This window comes from Melitaea cinxia, chromosome 24 (genome assembly GCF_905220565.1).
Source record: "Melitaea cinxia chromosome 24, ilMelCinx1.1, whole genome shotgun sequence".
In the NCBI taxonomy this organism is placed as follows: Eukaryota; Metazoa; Arthropoda; class Insecta; order Lepidoptera; family Nymphalidae; genus Melitaea; species Melitaea cinxia.
This window is the reverse complement of record NC_059417.1, coordinates 10866123-10888514: the sequence shown is the minus strand read 5'-3', so window position 1 is coordinate 10888514 and position 22392 is coordinate 10866123. Positions and strand designations below refer to the sequence as shown.

The following is a 22392-nucleotide window of genomic DNA, read 5'->3' as shown; positions in this document are numbered from 1 at the left end:
ATGATAATGATGATGTCCTGCTGTGCCACTACCTTAATTGAACTACTTTTAATGAACTCTCTCTTGGAAGGTCTCTACTTACAATAGGAGAAAAGTTGGATCTTAATCCATAGTGGGTTGGTCAATAATTTTCCTTTCAAAAGTAACAGTATCTCAGACAAGATCTAAAAAACAAAGGATAACACGTTTGAAAATTACTAATATTATAAAGCTGAAGAGTTTGTTTGTTTGCTTGAATGCGCTAATCTCAGGAACTGCTGGTCCGGTTTGAAAAATTCTTTCAGTTTTAGATAGCCCATTTATCGACGAAGGTTTTAGGCTATATATCATCACGCTAAAACCAATAGGAGTGGAGTCCAAGCGGCCAAAGTCGTGGACAGAAGTTAGTTTAAATTATAAGTTTGGCGTCGACTCCAACTTTGAAAAATGAAAGCCTTATTTTACACCTTAAGGTTTTTCAAATATTTATGAAGTTTACTTCTTTATAGAAAAGTCTCTTACAACTTTTGTAATTTATACAGATGCCTCTAGTAATTTAAAATTCAAACAAGACTATTATTTTGACTTGACAACTGTCACTAATGACTCTATCTTAGTGTTGGGTATTCTATTATCGATAACCGTTTATCGATTATATCGTTTTTTATTTATATGATTTTTTTAATTATACTTCTTTACGCGTGCTTGACTTGAGGACTAAGCTGGTGAGTGCGTGAAGAAAGCGTTACGAAAAGTGTGATCGGGTGAGGCGAACGGAGCAAGAGAGAGAAGTGTAATCACACATTTTTTTCTCTCTTTCTCTCAATGCCAGTTTAGTTTCGTATATCTAAGACACAGTACAAGCCTATTGCTTAAGAAGTTTAATTTCAGTCCTGTGGTCTAAATCACAATTGTTTTTTTATATTACATGATGTTGTGATAGTGGCCTTACTATTACTAAAATAATACATATTACGTAAATTTTCTATTACTGAGCCAAACCTCTCTTAACACTTGTATGGTACATACACTTTGAAATAAAATATTGATTATGGATTTTACACAAATATTTATAAAACTTGAATTACAATTTTATATACATGGACTCATCTTTAAGGTTATTTTGTCGCCTACTCACTTATGGGTGAATATTATGTCTCAAGTAACAACAAGTGAGTGGATATGGTAAATTTAACGAACATTCATACAATTACGGATGGTAAAAACGTGCATAATCTATTCGCTTCCATTAATTTTTTAGTTCTCATATTCTAAGAGATGTGTGGACCACCTGAAGATCTCTACTTTGATTTATTCACGCCGACGCTCATACAAATTAGTTAAACAGTTAATATAAAGTAGTTGTAATTATAAGTATAGGGAAAAATTATATATATATGAAATCTATCCACAACAACTTCCTAATTTAAAGTTGATTTGTTGTGATTAGACGTAAAACGTAACTTAAGAAAGACTTGAATAAATAAAAAACTTATTCGATAAAAATGACAGCGTTACATCACTAGAACAACTAATGTTGAAAAGTTTCAGCAGTAAACATCCTTCGATTGGTCTCAGGACAAATTTTTTAACTTGTCTAACATTGTGTTCTATGTCATTTAATATTTATATAAACACTAATATTTTACGAAAACTTTAAACAGTACAAGTAAAATCTTACTAATCAACTTGCTCAAATACAAGCTACAAAAAAATCAAATCTGCTTGCTAAAAGATGGCGTCGTTCAACCCAACTAAATTAACACAGTAATAAATTGCGCTATGGTACATTAAAATTAAACGGAGATTTTGAGTAATTTTTGATAACTCGTATTTACTTGACTATTTTTTCGTTGTATTACTTGTCGATGTAACTCAAGTCAGTTTTTTTCGTTTGCGTGCACACACAATTATATTACTCCCTTTCCGTTCATCGTGTTTTAGTGATAGTGCCCGTGTCACCGTGTCGTGTCATCTTGCCGTACTTTGCCATAATGCCACTGTCTTCTATGACCTTACTACACTACCTTAAAACAAGAATTTAATATTTTACTATAAAATAGATCAGAAATTTCGACTCTGACTTGGCAGGATTTTTTTTATATTCAGAGGCTATAAATATATAGAGAAAAACTACATAAGTAGAAATATACAATTTATTGTATCAAAACATTGTTTTGCCATATATGAAAAATAGATTTTGGCCGATTCTCAGACCTACCCGATATGCACACAAATTTCATAACTAACATTGTGACAGAATTTTATATATAAGATTATTTATTGAAGTTTTCCCTTTACGTTGTTATAAATATAAGACCGTTTTCAGTAAAAATAATATTTGAAATTAATGAGACAGAATTGCTGCATAAGCTTTACTTGACTTGAAAATTCAGACTATTTTAAAACTTATCCGATATCTCTTGAATAATACTTATGCGTCCTATCCACCTGGTTTAGTGTGTCCTATCCACTGGGTTTAAAAGTAACTTAGTCCCTGTATTTTAGTTTAGTATATATATTTACCATATTCATTTGTGCAAATGGCGAAAGAGGATTTTTTCCAGAGAAGTGAGCCGTGTTATTTGTAATTTCATATCAACTAAAAATTACAGAAATTACTTGACACTTTCTATATACCTAAAATAATTTTCGAATTTTTCAATAATTATTAATTAAAAAGCTCATTCATTAAAAAAAATCCGCAGCTGATTTCGCCAATGTCAAGTAGAATGGGAAAGACGGAGGAGATTGATCTGTGTGGCCGAGATTACAAATTCAATCAAAGTCAAAATCAAAAATGACTTCAATCAAGTAGGCATCAAAAGCACTTTGAATGAAATTATATTCAATGAATTTCAAATGAAAATTATTTCGTTTCTTATAAATTAACTAGCTGTATTCCCGTGGTATTGCGTTAATTTGAGCAAAAAGAGGTTCTAAAATATTATATAGCCCAGATATAGACTCCCTCGGGAAAGACTATCTTACATAAAATAATAAAACAAATAAAAGCAGTTATTTCTGAGATTTTCAACTTTGTAATATCATAAGTATAGGTTGTAGTTAAAAGTGAAGCTAATCCCGATTCAGAATGTAGATTTTGCAGAGAAGAATCGGCAAGAAACTTCGAAAATACTATTTAAAAAACTATAATAAAATTAGTTATATCCATCCACACCAATTCTTTTATAATTAATTTAAATAAAACGGTAGGTTAAACAAAAATAATTACCGCTTGTTCAATTAGAATATTCTGGAAGATTTAGTACAATAATAATAACTAATTGGGCGTTAGGAACAAAGTTTGCGTTGAGACATGATTGTGGCGGTGTTGAAACAAACTTGTGTGCTTTTAAACACGCGGAATTCGGATAAGTCAAGGAACAACATTGTTATTCACCACATTATACCTGTATCGTAAATCTCTTTACAGTTTATAAGTTGCAGGTCGACTAATCAACAAAAAGTTTAATCTTTTTTTTTAATACCAGTACGGAAGTAAAGAACTGTAAAGTTCAACCTGATTTAAAGCGAATACCGTAGCTCATGGACGCCGGCAGTACGAGGAGTATTACAAATACGTTGCCGACCCTTACTGAACCGAGTACAGCTGAACCGGGATCTTCTCGTATTGCGACTGCCCGATTTCTCACCTGAGCTATTATAACAATAAAAATGATAGTAAAATTTACCTTCGTATTCTAATAATATTTTAGCCATTTATTTTATTGCATGAATTCACAGATAAATGACATTTACTAAAAATAAATCCTAGTTAGATCGATCTATCGCCCCCTAAACCCCTTGCATACTAAATTTCATTATATTTAATTTATTTATACAAGAATTGCTCGTTTAAAGGTATTAGATACAGACAAGAAATTAAGACATTGTTCTAGTGAACAAAATGTCATGGTCCCACCATGTCCTAGCTTTGCTAAGGACTTACATTATCGATCTGCAGTTTTAATTTGTTTTTAAATAAATGGACTAGCGCTTGACTCCGATTTCACCTGATGGTAAGTGAAGATGCAGCCTAAGACGGTACGCGCTAGCCTAGAAGATACCTATTCACTCTTGATTTGAAGATACCCAAGTTATAATTAGTTGGGAAAATGGAAGCCGGAAGGGCATTCCAAATTTTAATTAATAATCATGTAATAAATAGTGTAGGATAAGTGTAATACACGATGCTTAATAAATGGCATCGATAATTTAGAGCCTGCGGACGTTAATTTTAATGAAAAAAAAAATGGAAAAATGAATATTTTTTTTTTGTCGGTTACTGATCACACACAGCGCAACCACGATTTGGTAATTATAATTGATAGCAGGAAGGACAAGTAAACTACGTGTTAGTTGCAGGAAATTGACATGTTTAGTATGTTACGTATAACAATATCTAGCAGTTATGTTATTTAGGGCCTGTTTGACAGGTGGTTGATAAAGTTTATCCAGTGCATGAGTTACTGATAGGCATCATCAGCAGGACACAAGGTCTTAGGGTTTGTTTCATATCAAGCAATAAACTATATATTTTGGATTTACAGGTTGTAAATAGAGACATCTAACAGATAAAGTAATAATTTAATATTACAAAAACCATTTTATTATGTTTTCTGCCACTTACCATCTCCCAACTGTAATCGGTCTCTTTTAGACTTAAAACCACATGACACGCACCATCTTTCGATAAAAAAAATCATCGGAAACGGTCCACCCAGAGAAAAGTTCAGAGATAGCATATATATAAAAATCAATCGAACTAAAAACTTCCTCCTTTTTTGGAAGTCGGTTAAATAAATAATTCAATCAATAAAAGTCATTTAAAAATTTTATTTCGAGAAGATTCCGTAAACCGGTAGAAAACCGGATCTAAGGAGATATAACCGGATAAAAGGATGCATCAGCTCCTCGCTTGAAGCAGCAGTCTTTTAGCTAACACATGTATGTATAATAAATAATAAACTTTATAACAATTACACAAAGTTCATAATCAAATGTTACTTGCATAGACCTGTTTGACCACGACCTTTCCAGAGGTTCTAGTACAAGGGAAGAAAGTTCATTTTCCATTGGCACCCATATATGTGGTCATATCAACTACTAATTAATCCACAAATGTATTCGATCGTAGGTCTTACCGAATTGAATATAAAGCCTAATTTACTGTGACGTTATTTACAGCTTTAAGCTGACATAGTTGTAAATGTAGTTTACGGCACAGGTATTATTTTAGGGTTGTCGAAAATGAAAGTATAGGAATGATACAAATGCAAATTAATGTAAGCCTATCATTAATATTTTAAGGCTTTACTTGCGATATTATTTTAAGTATCAAAAGCCTTACTATAAGTACCGATTTCAAGGGACTTATGAATTTAAATAAAACAAACTAAAATCATGGTGGGTGTCGTAAGAGGCGACTAAGGGATAACGCAGTTCCACTACTACCTTGGAACTTAAAAAGCCAAACGTTTGCGGGATAAGCATCCAACTGCTGGCTTTGAAATACACAGGCCGAAGACGGGCAGTAGCGTCTTCGGTGCGACAAAGTCAGCCCTGCGGTCACCAACCCGCCTGCCCAGCGTGGTGATTATGAGCAAAACACATGAGTTCACGCCATTTTCGGCGTGAACTGTGAAGGCCTGAAAGCTGTGAACTTGTGGAGGCCTATGTCCAGTAGTGCACTGCGAAAGGCTACTGTGATTGATTGATTGAGTGATTGAAACTAAAATCAATGTGTAGTGTGTATATCAAAATATAATAAATATTTTTTATTATGTATAATAAATATTTGTGATAGTATATTGTTTCGTTTACCAATTTATCTATACACACTTTAAGTTAGAAAAAACTTATGAAAAGAAAACGGGTTACAGGTAATTGGTGTAAAAAGTGACAACCCTACTAAACAACAGGGAACAGTAATTGATTTTCAGTTACAGAAATATATACGTTATTTTACTTTCCATCACAATACTATGAAATTATGTAAATTTACATCGAAACATTTCTCTTTTAATGTAGGTAAAATGTGTTGTATAGGTGTTGTGTAGGTACACACATTTTTTTTTAATTTATAGGTACATTTTTGAAAAAAAGGTATTAACATTAAATGTCATCATTAAATTTTAAAATATATGATGAGGGTGAAATGTTAAGGTTGTATCTATTTTTCAATACCAAATCGCAATAAAAAATAATTGCCAAAAAAATCAAAAATAAAATATTTTTGGGGTGCGCCTCTCTTATAACTTAGGGGTTTAAAAATAGTTTACGACTGACTCTCAGACCTACCCAATATGCACACAAAATTTCATAAATATCGGTCCAGCCCTTTTGGATGCAACACGAGCATTTTATGTATTAGAATATAAACTAAAAAGTTTTTTTATGTGATTGTTTAAACGCACTAGTCTCAGGAACTACTGATTCGAATTGATAAAGTTACTATTGTGTTGGATAGCCTATTTACCAAGAAAGCTATAAAGTATAAACTATTCTGCTTTCTGCTCCGAGGGTTGTGGGTTCGATTCCCACCCCGAGTCTGGGTGTAATATAAATATTTATTTATATATTTATATAATATGTATTATTTATCAGTATGTTTATCGAAAAAAAAAAATATATATGTAGCTATACCATTCGGCTGTTACCAGTAACACAAGCATTAAGTTGCTTACTTTAGGAACCGACGACCGTGTGTGTATTGTATAAATATTTATTTATTTATTTTTTCTCAAATTAACGCTTTGAACACACACACGGACACAATGAGTTTAAGCTATAAACCTAATTATAACAAGCCTTTAACCAATAAACAGCTACATTACCCAGAAATAAGATAAGATATAAACATTAAACTGAGACCAAGTTACCATAAAGAACGGCGGGTTCAACCGCTCGTAATTAACTAAAAAACTCAGATAAAACTTTTGTAAGAGGCTTTTAACGGGCTGTCTTATTCGTCATTTTACATCGGTATTTTTTTTTATGTCACTAGGTCGGCAAACAAGCGTACGGCTCACCTGATGGTAAGCAATTACCGTAGCTTATAGACGTCTGCAACACTAGAAGCATCGCAAGCGCGTTGCCGTCCCAATCCCCAATCCCCCCAGGAGCTCTGGTCACCTTACTCACCAACAGGAACACAATACTGCTTGAAAACAGTATTATTTAGCTGTGGTCTTCTGTAAGGTCGAGGTACTACCCCAGTCGGGCTGCTCCATATTTTGAGCAGGAAATTCCTGCTGTGCCCTACCTCAGTTTAATTGTACAGTTGATGAAAATCTTTTCACAAGCTAGGGCGCAGCAGGAAATATATGTTTCAAAATGTGAAGCACAACTAGAAAAGAACCTCAACCTTACAGAAGATCGCAGCCAAATAATACTGCTCCAGATTTTTAGCGTGATTTTTGCTGCTGTACCCTACCTCAGTTATTAGTATATTACTTAACAGTTAAAGAAACGTAACCTGCAGGGGTAATTCGTAAATATTTCTAAGTGATCTTTGAAGTTATAAACAACACTCAACAAACAATTATTGTTGTTTTACGTTGTTGTAAAATTAAAAACGAAACATAAAACCTTTCTACTCAAAATTCTTCACGAAACAAATACACAACGATATTTCAACAACGAAGATTGCCAATTTGAACGTGAACTGTTTTCTATAATGCGCCATTAAAAATTTTACCCGTCTCGGGCTCAGTGACCCGGTTAAGTCGTAGTGCAACGTATTACCCGGCTTGCAATTCCTTGGCGTGTATCCAGAACCGGTTGTAGAATAAATCTCGGAACCGGATAACCGGCTGCTTCTGGTAAACGCAGCTATTTAGGGAAACTACTTCATAAGTCATTATAAAAATGAAGATTTCTTTTGTTAGTATTTCAGAAGACGCTTAAATCAAGATCTAAGAAAGAGATTTCTAAAATTATATTTTTGTAACGTATGCAACCCGCATTGGAGCTGCGTGGTGGATTAAGCTCTGATACTTCTCCTAGATGGGGAAAGAGGCCTATGCCCAACACTGGGATATTACAGGCTGAAGCGTTAAAGTATACAATATTGTACAGTTTCCTAATGTACAAGTAATAATATTGTTTTTAATTTTAATGTTATCTACAGCAAGTAATGCTTTCAAAGAATCAGAATTATCAAGTTCAGTTATATACGCAAAAACTTTATAGACTTAACATTAACGTAGTGAGCTTAACTCGCACCCGGGGCACAACACCTTTTTAGCGAAATTCGAAAACAATATAATATGTCCAAATTTTTTTTTTTTTTTTTTTGTTTTGCGGATCATTTGTCGCGCCTCTGTGAGTAGCGCCCGGAGTATGGCGCCCCTCTTGCCTCCCCCTCGTCGCTACGCCACTGGGATTTAACTAAGGAATTTATTTATTTATTTATTAAGGTTTGCTAGCAGTTGTTACATCTATGATACATTACAATATAGCATATAATGAATCAAACAGAAGGTTAAGCTTAACAAAATTACTACAACTTTTACGATCGAATCTTTTACGATCCAAATTGCACCCGAAAAGAAAATTGTTGAGAATTGTAGTCGTTGTAATAAAACCTGTCGTCAACACAAGTTAATATAATTTTGTTTTTACTTGTAATTTCAGTATTATTTGACAACGAGTTGATGCAGCGATCACAACACTGGTTGATTGTGTTAGCGGTCGCGGTTTCGATCAAGTGTGTGGTTAATACAAGTGTGTTCCGTGGTTAGAGCGTTTCTACTTGTGCATTGTGCTATTCCAGTGTCCGATAGGAGTAAATTCTTGTGGGGGGTCGTTAAATGTCTTTATTTATTTATTTAAAGTAGTGGTTAACTAGTGGTCGAAATTCAACCATAATTAATTTAAATTAATAGTTCGAAAATTATTAAGGTTCTGTTGTCATATTTTACTTTTACAATAATAAACAAAAGAGAATATATGCATGTGTGTGTGTGTGTGTGTGTGTGTGTGTGTCAAATAAATGGTTATGTGTCATGTTTTTTTTTTATTCATTTAATATATTTTTATGCATAATTTTAAAGAAATATTAGCCATCTGCACTCTTTCTCTATATAAACTGTAAGTGTGCGAAATTTCATACTTCTCCGTCCGCGCAAGTTTCGTAAAAAGGGGTACAAAGTTTTTGCTTCACGTATTAATATATACATATTAAAATATAGATTATAGACCGCAGTTTTCTATGAAAAATAATTATTAATATTTGATAAAAACAAATTAAATACATACACAATTTGTATGCAACGGTAAATCAGTTAATTGAGCCTCATATACTAACCTAAATTTTAATTAAATTTTAACCGACTTCAAAAAAGGAGAAGGTTCTCAATATGACTGTCGTTTTTTTTTATGTATTCACATAATCTTTTACTGGGTGTACCGATTTTGATGATTCTTATTCCTAATAGATAATAGTGCCTGTCATGGTGGCTTTATTTAAATTTTATCAAGGTCTGAGGAGCGCTTTTTGAGTTATCACTAAAAATGCGTATAAAAATTAAATAAAATTTACCTAAAATTGTAGTCGCTTAGGTACAAAGTAGCTTTACAACCAAAAGTAATTTGTTAAGAGCCATTTCACAAAAATCGGTAACAATCCGCGAAATTGTAATATTTTGACGTCGTTAATCTCAGTGTTGGATGCAATAATGTAATTTATATTCTTGAAATATAATAGAGCAACCTTTGTTGTAGTCCATAGTCAGATCAGAATTTTGATTTATATTATGTGTATAAAATTATTAACCTTTTCATCAGCCTCCTCCCTGGGTAAACGGTCGCAATGTATACTTTGAAGTCCTACTTTTCAATAACCTCTACGTTGAAACCGTTTTAAAAAAATATCATAATATGTGGAATATAATTTTGTTGTCCACTATCATAGATTTTTATTCCATTTGTATCTCTATTAAACGATAAAAAAAATTTAAAGTTACGAATATTTTCCAAATAAGTACAATTTTAAAAGCGATATTTCTCTTAGAAAACTAAGAAATTTTAACGAACTATCTTCATCAAAGTAAACTTACATCATTAAGGAATACAAAAAAAAAAAAATTAAAAGATGTAATTATTTTTAATACATTTTATATTAAACAATAAAAAGATAGTATATATTGCCACGCATCAAGCCCGGTAAATCAGTCGAGCGCTAGCGCTCTTAGAGGTAAGGTCCACGCCAAATTCTGCGCAGCCGTCTCTTTCGCTCACACGCGCCAAGCGCCTGTTGTTATAGCGGATAAAACGCATTTGATACTTTCATAATAAAATATAAATAAAATAAACATATTACGAAAATGACTGTAAAATAATATAATGATAATTTCTGTAAACAAATGTATAATTTAATTTTCTTTTCTCACACTATCAATACAAATAGGCATTTCAATCTGTTTGTCTTGTTATTTGTTAATTAATATGTTTGTCGGTGTCGATGTCATTAAATGCTTTTTTATTCATATCGTAAATATTAGATTCATTCGTAAACTGAAAAAACTAAATCAATTTAAAAAAAATTGTTTCATAAAATTGATTTTTTTAAATTTTATTTTAAATTTATTGACTGTTGTTATATAACATACTTGAAATTTTTAACAAATTAATTATGTAAAAAACATTTTATACCATAGTTATAATTTTTATTATACATCACACTATACGTACTAGCACAAAGATCGCGCGGCTCGTACGACTCGCGCGATGCGACCAAATTTACCTAAACTTGCAGAGCGTAAAATTGTGAAATGGCTCTTAATATTATTTTACTAAATTATATATATATATAACTTACAAACAGTTCCTAATAAATACGATTTAATTTACTTCATCACCGTCGTACACATCTATAAATCGAACCGGTTAAAAATAGCCGGGTAATTTCAACCGTGTCGGTAATCGTTGCATTCACCCCACAGTTGATAGATGTTCAACGTTCTCGATTCACATGCGGCACATAATTCAAGGGGTAATGAAGGTTTGTACGCTCGTCCCGCATACAGACAGCAACATAAATTACTTGCACCAATAAAGCCGGATATAGTGTTGTTAATTGGGTTTTAAAAGGCTATTTGAATGACATGTAAATTTATTACCTACCCGGGTATTACGCGATAATTCTTATCTGAAAGGTAAATGGTGAAAAAAAATTCGAAAACGAGAAGTTAACTGTTTGTAGACTGTTGAGGGTTTTGTTATATGTGATATATTATGATGTACATATGAGGGATTTTTGATTGAACTATGTATGTATATATTTAAATAATATAAAATATTATTATTTAGTATAGCTTCAGCATTAATGTTCCACTGCTGGGCGTGGCCTCTTTGCCCATGTAGGAGAAGGATCAGAGCTTAATCCACCACGCTGCTCCAATGCGGGTTGACGGATATTTCCCTACTCTCAGTAACAATCGCTATCTACAGGTGTACATAATAACAACCGGGACCGAAAGCTCAACGTGCTCTCCGAGGCACGCTGGGGAGACCCACAAGGACTGCACAAATACCCAGTACAAGTGAAAAATCTGTATGGCCAATACAAATGTTTCTCATGTGCAACAGCCACAAACCAGTGCTGTAACCGTTGCGCCAACGCGTCGTCATATATTTAGTATATCAGTGGATTTTATAATGTTAATCATACAAAATTTAACATTTTAGACCGTATTCTTTATCATATATCATTTTTTTATAAATGTGTCGCGCGCACATGAAAATAGAAGCCATATTTGTGACTAGCTCCGATAAATATTTTTTTTTTCTATAGGTATATAGCAAACAATTTATTTGGGTTGTCTGGAAGAAATGGCTAAATCGTCTATATAAGTCCGCCATTTGTACTTCACAGCCAGCTTCTTAACTGTCTTAAAATATGTAGAATTTTTAAAATGTAGTTGTGGTGTACAATAAAGTATAAATAAATAAAAATTATCTATAGTAGATGACATTTTTTACTGGCTCTTTGATAAGTTAAATGTAAGATTAGGTTCAACTTTTGGCGGGCGATTTATAATAAACAATCGTTTAAGACCTCAAGTCTGTCTTCCCTAAATACGTCTACAAAGACTACTCAAAGTCCTTTAAAAGCGAATACAAAATGAACATTGCACCGCGAATTGTTTTCTAAAACGGACACGACATTTTACTAGATATTATTTAATTATGAACATAACCAAAAAAATTAATCACTAAAAAAATATATTTTTCGTTTCAAAACATTACAAGAATTTTTCTCATATCACTAAAAACGTAACTTCGTTAGCCGGTTTCAAATATATTCGGACCATTTAATCCGGGTGAAGTTTTAATTTGAAGTGATTTTATTGCTAGCGCCCGGACAACGAATGGGTTATCGAATAAAATGTATAATAACCTTTTATCCGCAATCATTAAACTACCTACATCCCATTAAGCGTGATTACGTATTAAATATAATTTTTATATTAATTCAAATCAGAATTCAAAGTGAGGCTTTTTGAATTCTGAATTGGTCAGATCTAATTAAGGATTCACAAGACATGACAAAATCATTAATAAGTCGATGAATTGACTAGTTTCAGGTTTATAAATCGCTTCGCTTCAGCCTGTAATATCCCACTATTGAACATAGGCCTCTTTCCCCATGTAGGAGAAGGATCAGAGCTTAATCCACCACGCTGCTCCAATGCGGGTTGGCGGATATATTCCCTACTATGAGTAACGATCGCTATCAGGTGTACTTGATAACAGCCGGGACCGACAGTTTAACGTGCTCTCCGATGCACGGTGGGGAGTCCCACAAGGACTGCACAAACACCCAGACCACGGCAAACACCTGTATGGCCAATACAAATGTTTGTCATGTAGTTTATTAATAGTTTATTTTAATCAACTTAATAAAATATCTACAAACTATTTTACAGTTCTAAATATATTTTTTGTTATTATTACATCTATACTAATACTAGCTGTGCCCGCGGCCTCGCCCGCGTTGAAATCAGTGTGTCACAAAGTTTTCCCGGCAAACTTCCACTGAAACTCTCATCAAAATCGGCTTAGCCGTTCAGTAGATTTTGAGGAAATCGATCACATACACTTTTTCTGACTTTGTTTTATAATACACCAACTGTTGCCCGCGACTACGACTACGATCAAGATGTTTAACGCAAATTATTTTTTTATTTCAGTCACTTGAAATGCTTATCACGCTGAGTAACTTTTGAAAAGGCACAGGTAGTATAATTTAATAGTTATTTTTATAAAACCTCTCTATACACCACATTTTTAGTTTTATTTTCAGGCTGCAGTATAAATAACCTATCAGGCGAAATTATAGCTACTGTATATGTCTCATACAAACCATCAACCCCAATTAAACCCCCTTAGCGCTGGAATATCGCAAAATCCGTTCTTAGCGGACGTCTACTAACTATAATCTACCTCCCTGCTAAATTTCTTCTTTGTCCATCCTAGATGGATGGATCATCCAGCGGTTTTTGAGTTCTCGTGATGAGTGAGTCAGTGACCTATCTATTATATATATATATATATATATATATATATATATATATATATATATATATATATATATAAAACCGAAAGGTCACTCATCACGAAATCTCCGAGACTATAACACCTACAAACTTGAAATTTGGCAGGTAGGCTCCTTATAGGACGCAGACATCCTCTAAGAACGGATTTTGCAAAACTCGACCCTTAATTATTTTTATGTTAAATATTTTAATTTCGATTTGTTTTCTAAAAATACATTATTTGGACACCTTTATAGAGTATAAATTTTAAATTTCAAGTCTCTTACTTCAAAAACATAGGACTTTCATACAAACTTCCAACCCCCGTTTTACCCCCTTAGGGGTCGAGTTTCGTAAAATTCCTTCTTAGGGGATGTCTACGTCCTATAAGAATCCTACCTGCCAATCATTACAGCCTATACAGTCCACTGCTGGACACAGGCCTCCACAAGTTCTGTTCTTATTCTGTTCTATTCTATTCTATTCTGTTCTATTCTGTTCTATTCTGTTCTCTTCTATTCTCTTCTATGGTGTTCTATTCTGTTCTATTCTGTTCTGTTCTATTCTGTTCTGTTCTATTCTGTTCTTATTCTGTTCTATTCTGTTCTATTCTATTCTGTACTATTCTGTTTTGTTCTATTCTGTTCTTTTTCTGTTCTATTCTGTTCTGTTCTTATTCTGTTCTATTCTATTCTGTTCTATTCTGTTCTGTTCTGTTCCATTCTGTTCTGTTCTATTCTGTTCTGTTCTTATTCTGTTCTATTCTATTCTGTTCTGTTCTATTCTATTTTGTTCTTTATTCTGTTTAGTTTTGTTCAAATTTCAAGTCTCTTACTTCAAAAACATAGGACTTTCATACAAACTACCAACCCCTGTTTTACCCCCTTAGGGATTGAGTTTTGTAAAATCCATTCGTAGAGATGTTTAAGCCTTATAAGGAGCCTACCTGCCAAATTTCATGCTTGTAGGTATTATAGTTTCGGAGATTTCGTGATGACTAAGTCAACCAACCATCCCCCGTTGTAACACCAAAATGAATTTATTTTCTAAAGATACATTATTTGGACACCTTCTCACCATCTATAGAGCATACATTTTAAATTTCAAGTCTCTTACTTCAAAAACATAGGATTTTGCATACAAACTTCCAACCCCCGTTTTATCCCCTTAGGGGTCGAATTTCGTAAAATCCATTCTTAGCGAATGTTAACGATCTATAAGGAGCCTACCTGCTAAATTTGAAGTTTATTGGTGTTATAGTTTCGGAAATTTCGTGATGAATGAGTCAACCTACCATCCCCCGTTTTAACCCCAAAAGGGAGTTGATTTCTAAAGATAAATTATTTGGACACCTTCTCATCTTATAAAGAGCATATATTTTAATTTTCAAGTCTCTTACTTCAAAAACATAGGATTTTCATACAAACTTCCAACCCCCGTTTTATCCCCTTAGGGGTCGAATTTCGTAAAATCCGTTCTTAGCGAATGTCAATGTTCTATAAGGAGTCTACCTGCCAAATTTCAAGTTCGTAGGTGTTATAGTTTCGGAGATTTCGTGATGAGTGACCTTTCGCTTTTATATATGTATAGATTATAAAGAGGTAAAGTTTCTAACTTTGTTTTATGTAGGGGGTAATCTTCGCAAATACAGATCCGATCACGAAAATTCTTTCACTAACAGAAAGCTACACTATTCAAGAGTGACATAGGCTATATTTTATTGTGATTAAATAAGAAATTCAGTGAAAAATCTTATATATAAAATTATCGTCTCACAATGTTAGCTACCATACTCCTCCGAAACGGCTGGACCGAATTTTGTGTGCATATCGGGTAGATCTGAGAATCGGCCACATCTATTTTTCATACCACATCTATTTTACATATATGGGAAAACAACGTTTGCGGGGTCAGCTAGTATCATATATTTATATGTATGCAAACCATGACAAAATTTAGCTCAGCATAAAACAAAGCCTATTTCAGCGGCACATTGTTCATCAATGATATATCGAAGCAAGTGGAAGCGATGCTCTTGGACACGGTCCAAACGCATCAATCACTTGGTTTACGGAGTATTGAAACATATATACTAATTGTCCATAGATGTATAATATATGAGTAGAGATTAGCATAATAGGCTTTGATATTCAATAATTTTTCGACATAACTCTGGTGTAATGGTGCGTGTGGCGTGTCGATTCCCACTCGGAGTGGATATTTGTGTTTATACAAATATTGATTTACGGTCTGGTTGTTAGCCCTTGTGGGTCTACCCACCTGCATCAGAGATCACGTTAAGCCGTCGGTCCCGGTTGTTATCATGTACACCTGATAGCGATCGTTATTCATAGTAGGGAATATATACGTCAACCCAAGCAACACACGCAAAATAGGCGCAAAGTCGTCGAGTTGCGGAAACCAGCCCGTGTTAACCATACCATACCATACGTCAACCCGCATTGGAGCAGTGTCCTTCTTCTACATTCTTCTACATGGAGAAAGAGGCCTATGCCCAGCAGTGGGATATTATAGGCTGAAGCGTATTCAATATTTTTATAACAATAAGCCTACTCCTTGACTTTGGTGTACCTGAGGCGTTTCCACTCACTGAACTAAGTAAACAGTAAACTTATAGTGAACTAAAAAAACACAGAATTGACCTAATAAAAACTTCTAACCGCTGCTACTGTATCGTGTCCAGTACCCAAAGGTTATCTGGAAGAAATCGCTATTAAGCGATAAGATCGCCTTTGTACATCTTGTATTGTATCTTTCTTTATATGTGTCTGTATTTTGGTGTACATTAAGAATAAATAAATAAATAAACGTCGTTCTGAGCAATAATCATATTTCTTTAGAGAAAAATGGAACTTGTCAAATACTACCTATGGTTTGGTAAATAATTTCTCCTAAAAACTATACGAGAAATGTATGAAAGTATTCTTATGTATGCGTATACACAACTTCTCACAACATTATCTGTTATAGTCGATCAAGAAAAAATAATACCAAGCACTGAAAAAGTTGGTGGTGTTGGTCTGGACTGTAGCCCCGGTTCTTATATTCAGAAAACTGTTAGTTTACAAATAGCTAAATTTAGAAAACAATTTGTTTCAAATTGGCAAAACGAACTGTTTCTGAATATGTATATTATCGTATTAATGCTGTGTGTTACGCCAGTAAGAATATAGCCACCTCCTCTCTTCCCGTGGGTGTCGTAGGAGGCGACTAAGGGATAACACAGTTCCACTTCCACCTTGGAACTTAAAAAGCCGACCGATGGCGGGATAACCATCTAACTGCTGGCTTTGAAACACACAGGCCGAAGACGGGCAGCAGCGTCTTCGGTGCGACAAAGCCAGCCCTGCGGTCACTAACCCGCCTGCCCAGCGTGCTGACTATGGGCAAAACACGCCGAGTTCACGCCATTTTTGGCGCGAACTTGTGAAGGCCTATGTCCAGCAGTGGACTGCGATAGGCTGAAGTGAACAAAACTGATGAACGAAAACAATATACTAATAACGGTTCGTATTATATAAAAACTTCATCCGTACGCTTTTACTTAACGAATGACAGCGATTGTTCACGTTGCCATAACTTTTTCGAATTCATCGCGCGTATTTTGTTTGTTCGTCACTTTAAATTGCTTCAGGTTGTACCGTTGTTTGTTTAGCGTCATTGTTTTTATACGTTCTCGTAAGCTCGCGGTTTTGCGTGAATAAATGAAAAATTCACAAACATTTTTGTGACTAGACCAGCTTTTGACACATGTGCTTGCTCTGCAATTGTTTATCGTTGTCGTAGAGTTTGTTTCTGAACTCTAAACAGAACGTATGCTCACTGTTATTATGTTCTATGTTATAAATTGTTTTATATTGTAGTTTGTGTTTATCCTTAGATGATTGAAATCTTTAATAAAACACGTATTTCTTACTTCAAACTTATATTTATTCATTCACAATACACACTTTTAATTATATTTATTAAGTTATAACAGTAATCATTTATACGCCACTTATCGAGTAATAACGTTAGGAGCACAATAATTAAATAATAACTATCTCTTCACTTACAAAATATCACATTTATAGGACAACAATGCCGCCGATAGATTACAAATGGCGACTGTCCAATCATGAAATAATTAATATATTTAACATACACGTAAGTCGTCTGTTACCAATGTAGGCAACTTAATGCCTGTGGTTTAGGTAACAAATCAGCTGCTAAAGGTGCACCTTTCTTGTATATATAAATAAATGCACAATATAAAATTACATCCAGACGCAGGGCGTCAATCGCACTCACAACTGCCAGAGCAAGAACTAGGAGTCACAACAAACTGCACCAATGGGCTAGTCCAGAAATGACACCCAAACGTTACATATACGATCACTTAATAATATTTCAATGGTAAATGTTACAGAAAACATGGCCAATTAGTTATAACTAAAAATTTAGGTAAAACAAAAAAAGAAGAATAACATTTTAAATAGTCTTCAGTAAAAAATCTAATTGTGGACAAAAATAATCAATTAAAATGGAATACAAATGAAACATAAAATTCATACAATATTACCGAGCATTTAATATTCCGGATAATCAAAATGATAAAGTGGATCGCTCCCTAGATTTATCATGTTGTAAATCACCCTTTGTTACCGGGTATGCGAGATACTCTGATAATGTACCGAATGACATTAATATTTGTATATATGTAATTGTGTAAAAAGTTTAAAAAACTCGAATTAACTTCTATATTAGAAACTTTTAGTAAGACGGTAAGTGGGTGTCGTAAGAGGCGACTAAGGGATAACAAGGTTCCACAACCATCTCGGAACTTAAGAAGCCGACCGATGGCGGGATAACCATCCTACTGCTGGCTTTGAAATACACAGGCCGAAGACGGGCAGCAGCGTCTTTGGTGCGACAAAGCCAGTACTGCGGTCACCAACCCGCCTGCCCAGCGTGGTGACTATGGGCAAAACACATGAGTTCACGTTATTTTTGGCGTAAACTTGTGGAGGCCTATGTCCAGCAGTGGACTGTTTAGGTTGTAATGATGAATCAGTAATGACCTGACTGGACCACAGAAGAAATGATAAGTGTGGACCAAAATGAGGTCATTGTAGGTGTTGGAAAATAAAACAATAATCGAAGTACATCTTTGGATTTTTCTGTGTGAACTATTTTAATTTTTTTGAAGCTATCGCAAGCACGTTGCAGACCCTATGCCCGATCTAACTGCTCTGGCCACCTAACCACAAAAACACGACACTGCTTGAAAGCAGTATTATTTAGCTGTGATCTTCTGTAAGGTCGAGGCACCTCAGTCGGGCTGCTCCATGTGAAAATATTATTAATCTTTTAATCCCTAATACTCTTCATTTCATAATTACCGAAACAAACAAATTTGTAATATAAGGAAAATTTTAATTTTATTTCGACCTTAATCTCACACGGTAATACGTTGAAATGGAATTCTCAACTCCCGGTATTGAATCTAAATTAGAAATTAGCATTGAAATTGAATTTCCATTTATTCATCTTAATATTTAATTAAAAATATAATTCGACGCGTTCTTATTTATAGCTATGTGGAAAGCTGGTTCAATTTAAATAATAATATTGCAAAATATTACACGCTTAGTTACAAATCCTCCGTGTGTAGAAAGTTTGGATAGTTCTCGATTAGCAGTGTTTTCGAGAAGTTGAGAAGTTGAGCTGCTATATATAATTATTCTTCAAAAAAATTGCTATACTTTACATTTTTATAACAAATTGTGTTTACATGGCAATATTGTATCTATGTAGTCTGCTCCGTCCAGGTTGTCCACCATATGCCGACGGCGTATTTTGTCGTACTTCGGCCACACGGTTCGCAGAGGCGATAAAAATCTGGAGAGACTGATTGTGGTTGGGAATACGGACGGCAAAAAATCGCGCGGTCGTTCACCAATGAGATGGGTAGACCAGGTCAAGAACTCATCTGCCACTAGGTTATACACGGTCGTAAGAGACGCCATGGACAGAGACCGGTGGAGGCACATCATCCGCTCTAGATGCAACCCTGATGCTGACACGATCCTCAGACATGAGGGACCGACAAGAGAGAGAGTCTGCTCCTATGGCGCAGTTGGAACTCAAAATAAAAAAAAAAATACTTTCTCAAAGCAGACTTCTAAAGGGCTTGGGTTGTCATTTTACAAATAAAAATTGTATGTTTTATTGAATTAATGATGGTGAAAGTGAAGTTATCACCGATTCGGAGTATAGGTTCGGCAGCACAAAATCGGCATGAAACTCCACAGTTTTACTCACTGTTTAAGAAAGTTAAGTTTTATTATGATTTTTGTTACCACTCAGAAGCAGGATGTTTATTTATGTATTCCGAACTTAAATTTCATTAAAAAAATTAAACATGTAAGAAAATATATAAAAGGTATATCAGTCAAATGCTACCTAAAACAAAGCATTAAAATGTCTACCTCGGGAACAGACGACCGCGTATCTACTCGAAATGTTATAATACTTACAATAACGGCGTATTCAGAATCAAGTCAATAAATTGTACCTGTTAATATTTAAATGACTAAATTTGTACTGTCCCTAAAGACCCTTCGTGTGATGTTAGGCTTTTAAATTATTACAAACATTATGAGGGTTAGAGATGGTATAGAACCTTAGAATGTGAAGTGTGATGGAAATGCTACACGTAGAGTATCGAGAAGACTTCAGGTTCAGTTCTATACCTTTTTGGCAATTTAACACCTTTTACTTTAGAAAATAAATTCATAACGTGATGTCTACTTTAATAAGTAAAAAACAATTAAACTTTATTTATTTTACATATTAAGATCCTACGGCTCACAAACAGAATTTACAATTTCGAACCATTACAAATATATAGAATGTAACGGCTTTATCGCTTATGTGGTGTGTTATATATATTAGTATTTTTGATAAGATTTAACTTCGATAGTCTTTTAGTACGCCCAAATTTAAAGATGGATAGAATATTGAAACTGACCGTAAGTTACTTCCACTATTTACATTTCAAACAGACGACCGTGTGTGTTTATTAAAAGAATGAAAAATGAAATTGCATTAAAATTCTATTCAAAAAGAAAATAAAAACGATACATTGTTGTAATCGTGTTGAACATAATGCCGAGTGTGCAGCAAAAGGAAAATACGCTAAACAACGAACATTTGAATACAAAGAGCGTTTTACTTAATTAAAAACAACGCGAGCTTGATGACGACACGAGTGTTGTGGGATTATTTTTATGTTAAAATATAACTTAACTTTGTTTGAAACACGTTTTATATTAAAAGCAGATAAATATTTCTGTGCTTCCTATGAATAGTGAAACAAGTCGAAAATCATTATTTTACAGGTGAGCAAAAACAAGGTTTTAGAAAATTCTCGTTTGTGAACTAAGGGGGCTAGTTTAAAATTTATTTATTTTTTAATAATTGTATTTGTTATGCTAAGATGGATGTGTGGAGTAACGAGGAAAGATCGGATTAGAAATGAGTATATAAGGGGAAGTTTGAAAGTAGCACCTGTGACAGAGAAAATAAGGAGCAATAGGTTAGCGTGGTATGGGCATGTAATGAGGAGGGATGACCGCTATGTCGGTAAAAGAATGTTAGGGATGAATGTCGAAGGACGAAGAGCGATCGGCAGACCGAAAAAGCGATGGATGGATTGTGTGAGTGAGGATATGAGAAAGAAAGCAGTAAGCACTGAAGTGACGAATAATAGAGAGGAATGGAAGAGAAAAACATGTTGTGCCGACCCTACATAAGTGGGATAAGGGCAGGAAGATGATGATGATGATGATGATGATGATTTGTTATATTTGTTATGCAATAAACATACAATAAATACTAGCAATTTATTGCAAATAAAGAGAGTGAAGTAAGAGTTATAGTGTTCTCGCGTGTTTGTTGTTGTATTTTTATTATTAGACGATGTGCTTGCTGGCGCAGATACCACAGCTCTGGCTTTTGCGTATGCAGTTGAGGGTTAGAGTACTGAAGACAAACATTTGTATGAGCTATATAGGTGTTCGTCGTGGTGTGGGATGCTTGTGAGCGTTTTTTTATCCCCGACACAGAAAAAAAAACCTTACTTAGGAGTTATTTAAAATGTCATTTTTGTTGTTTAATGTATACACTTACAGCGATGTCATTTCCAACAAGTATCTATTCTTGTCAAATGGTACAAGGGTCTGTAAGTTTAATAAGTTCCAGCCAGCAGTAATGGCTTTCAGTTGACTTTCACTAGTTTCGGTTAATTTTAATCAGCGATTGTTCACAGTTCTGTATCACAGGTTATAAATTATTAATTGCTTTTGTTCGTCCTATCTAATGCTAAATCCTGTGACTTTGTTTGTTTATTTAGTAAAGTCTCGCTTTGTCTCGCAGTTTTAACGTTGCTCGTAAAACAACCTATTTCATTGCAATGATAAGACAATCGTTGTGTTTTCATGCATACGAAACTAAAACGACTTCAATTACATCGATTTAACTGAGGTAGGGCACAGCAGGAATTTCCTGCTCAAAATATGGAGCAGCCCGACTGGGGTAGTACCTCGACTTTATAGAAGATCACAGCTAAATAATACTGTTTTCAAGCAGTATTGTGTTCCTGTTGGTGAGTAAGGTGACCAGAGCTCCTGAGGGGATTGGGGATTGGGTCGGCATCGCGCTAGCGATGCTTCTGGTGTTGCAGGTGTCTATAAGCTACGGTAATCGCTTACCATCAGGTGAGCCGTAAGCTTGTTTGCCGATCTAGTGGCATAAAAAAAAACATCGATACAAAGTAGGTTGATGAAAAAATAATCAAATAAATAAC

General features: G+C 34.3%; 1 protein-coding gene and 1 long non-coding RNA gene across 2 annotated transcripts in view; one reads left to right on the top strand and one right to left on the bottom strand.

The window, feature by feature from the left end:
* LOC123665587 overlaps positions 1 to 22392 on the bottom strand; it is a 160973-nt gene that overhangs the window by 132622 nt on the left and 5959 nt on the right. The window lies entirely within an intron of this gene.
* On the top strand, positions 675 to 20553 carry LOC123665589. Its single transcript, XR_006745077.1, has 3 exons — positions 675 to 770; positions 13229 to 13240; positions 20542 to 20553. It is a non-coding gene; the product is annotated as an uncharacterized LOC123665589 (long non-coding RNA).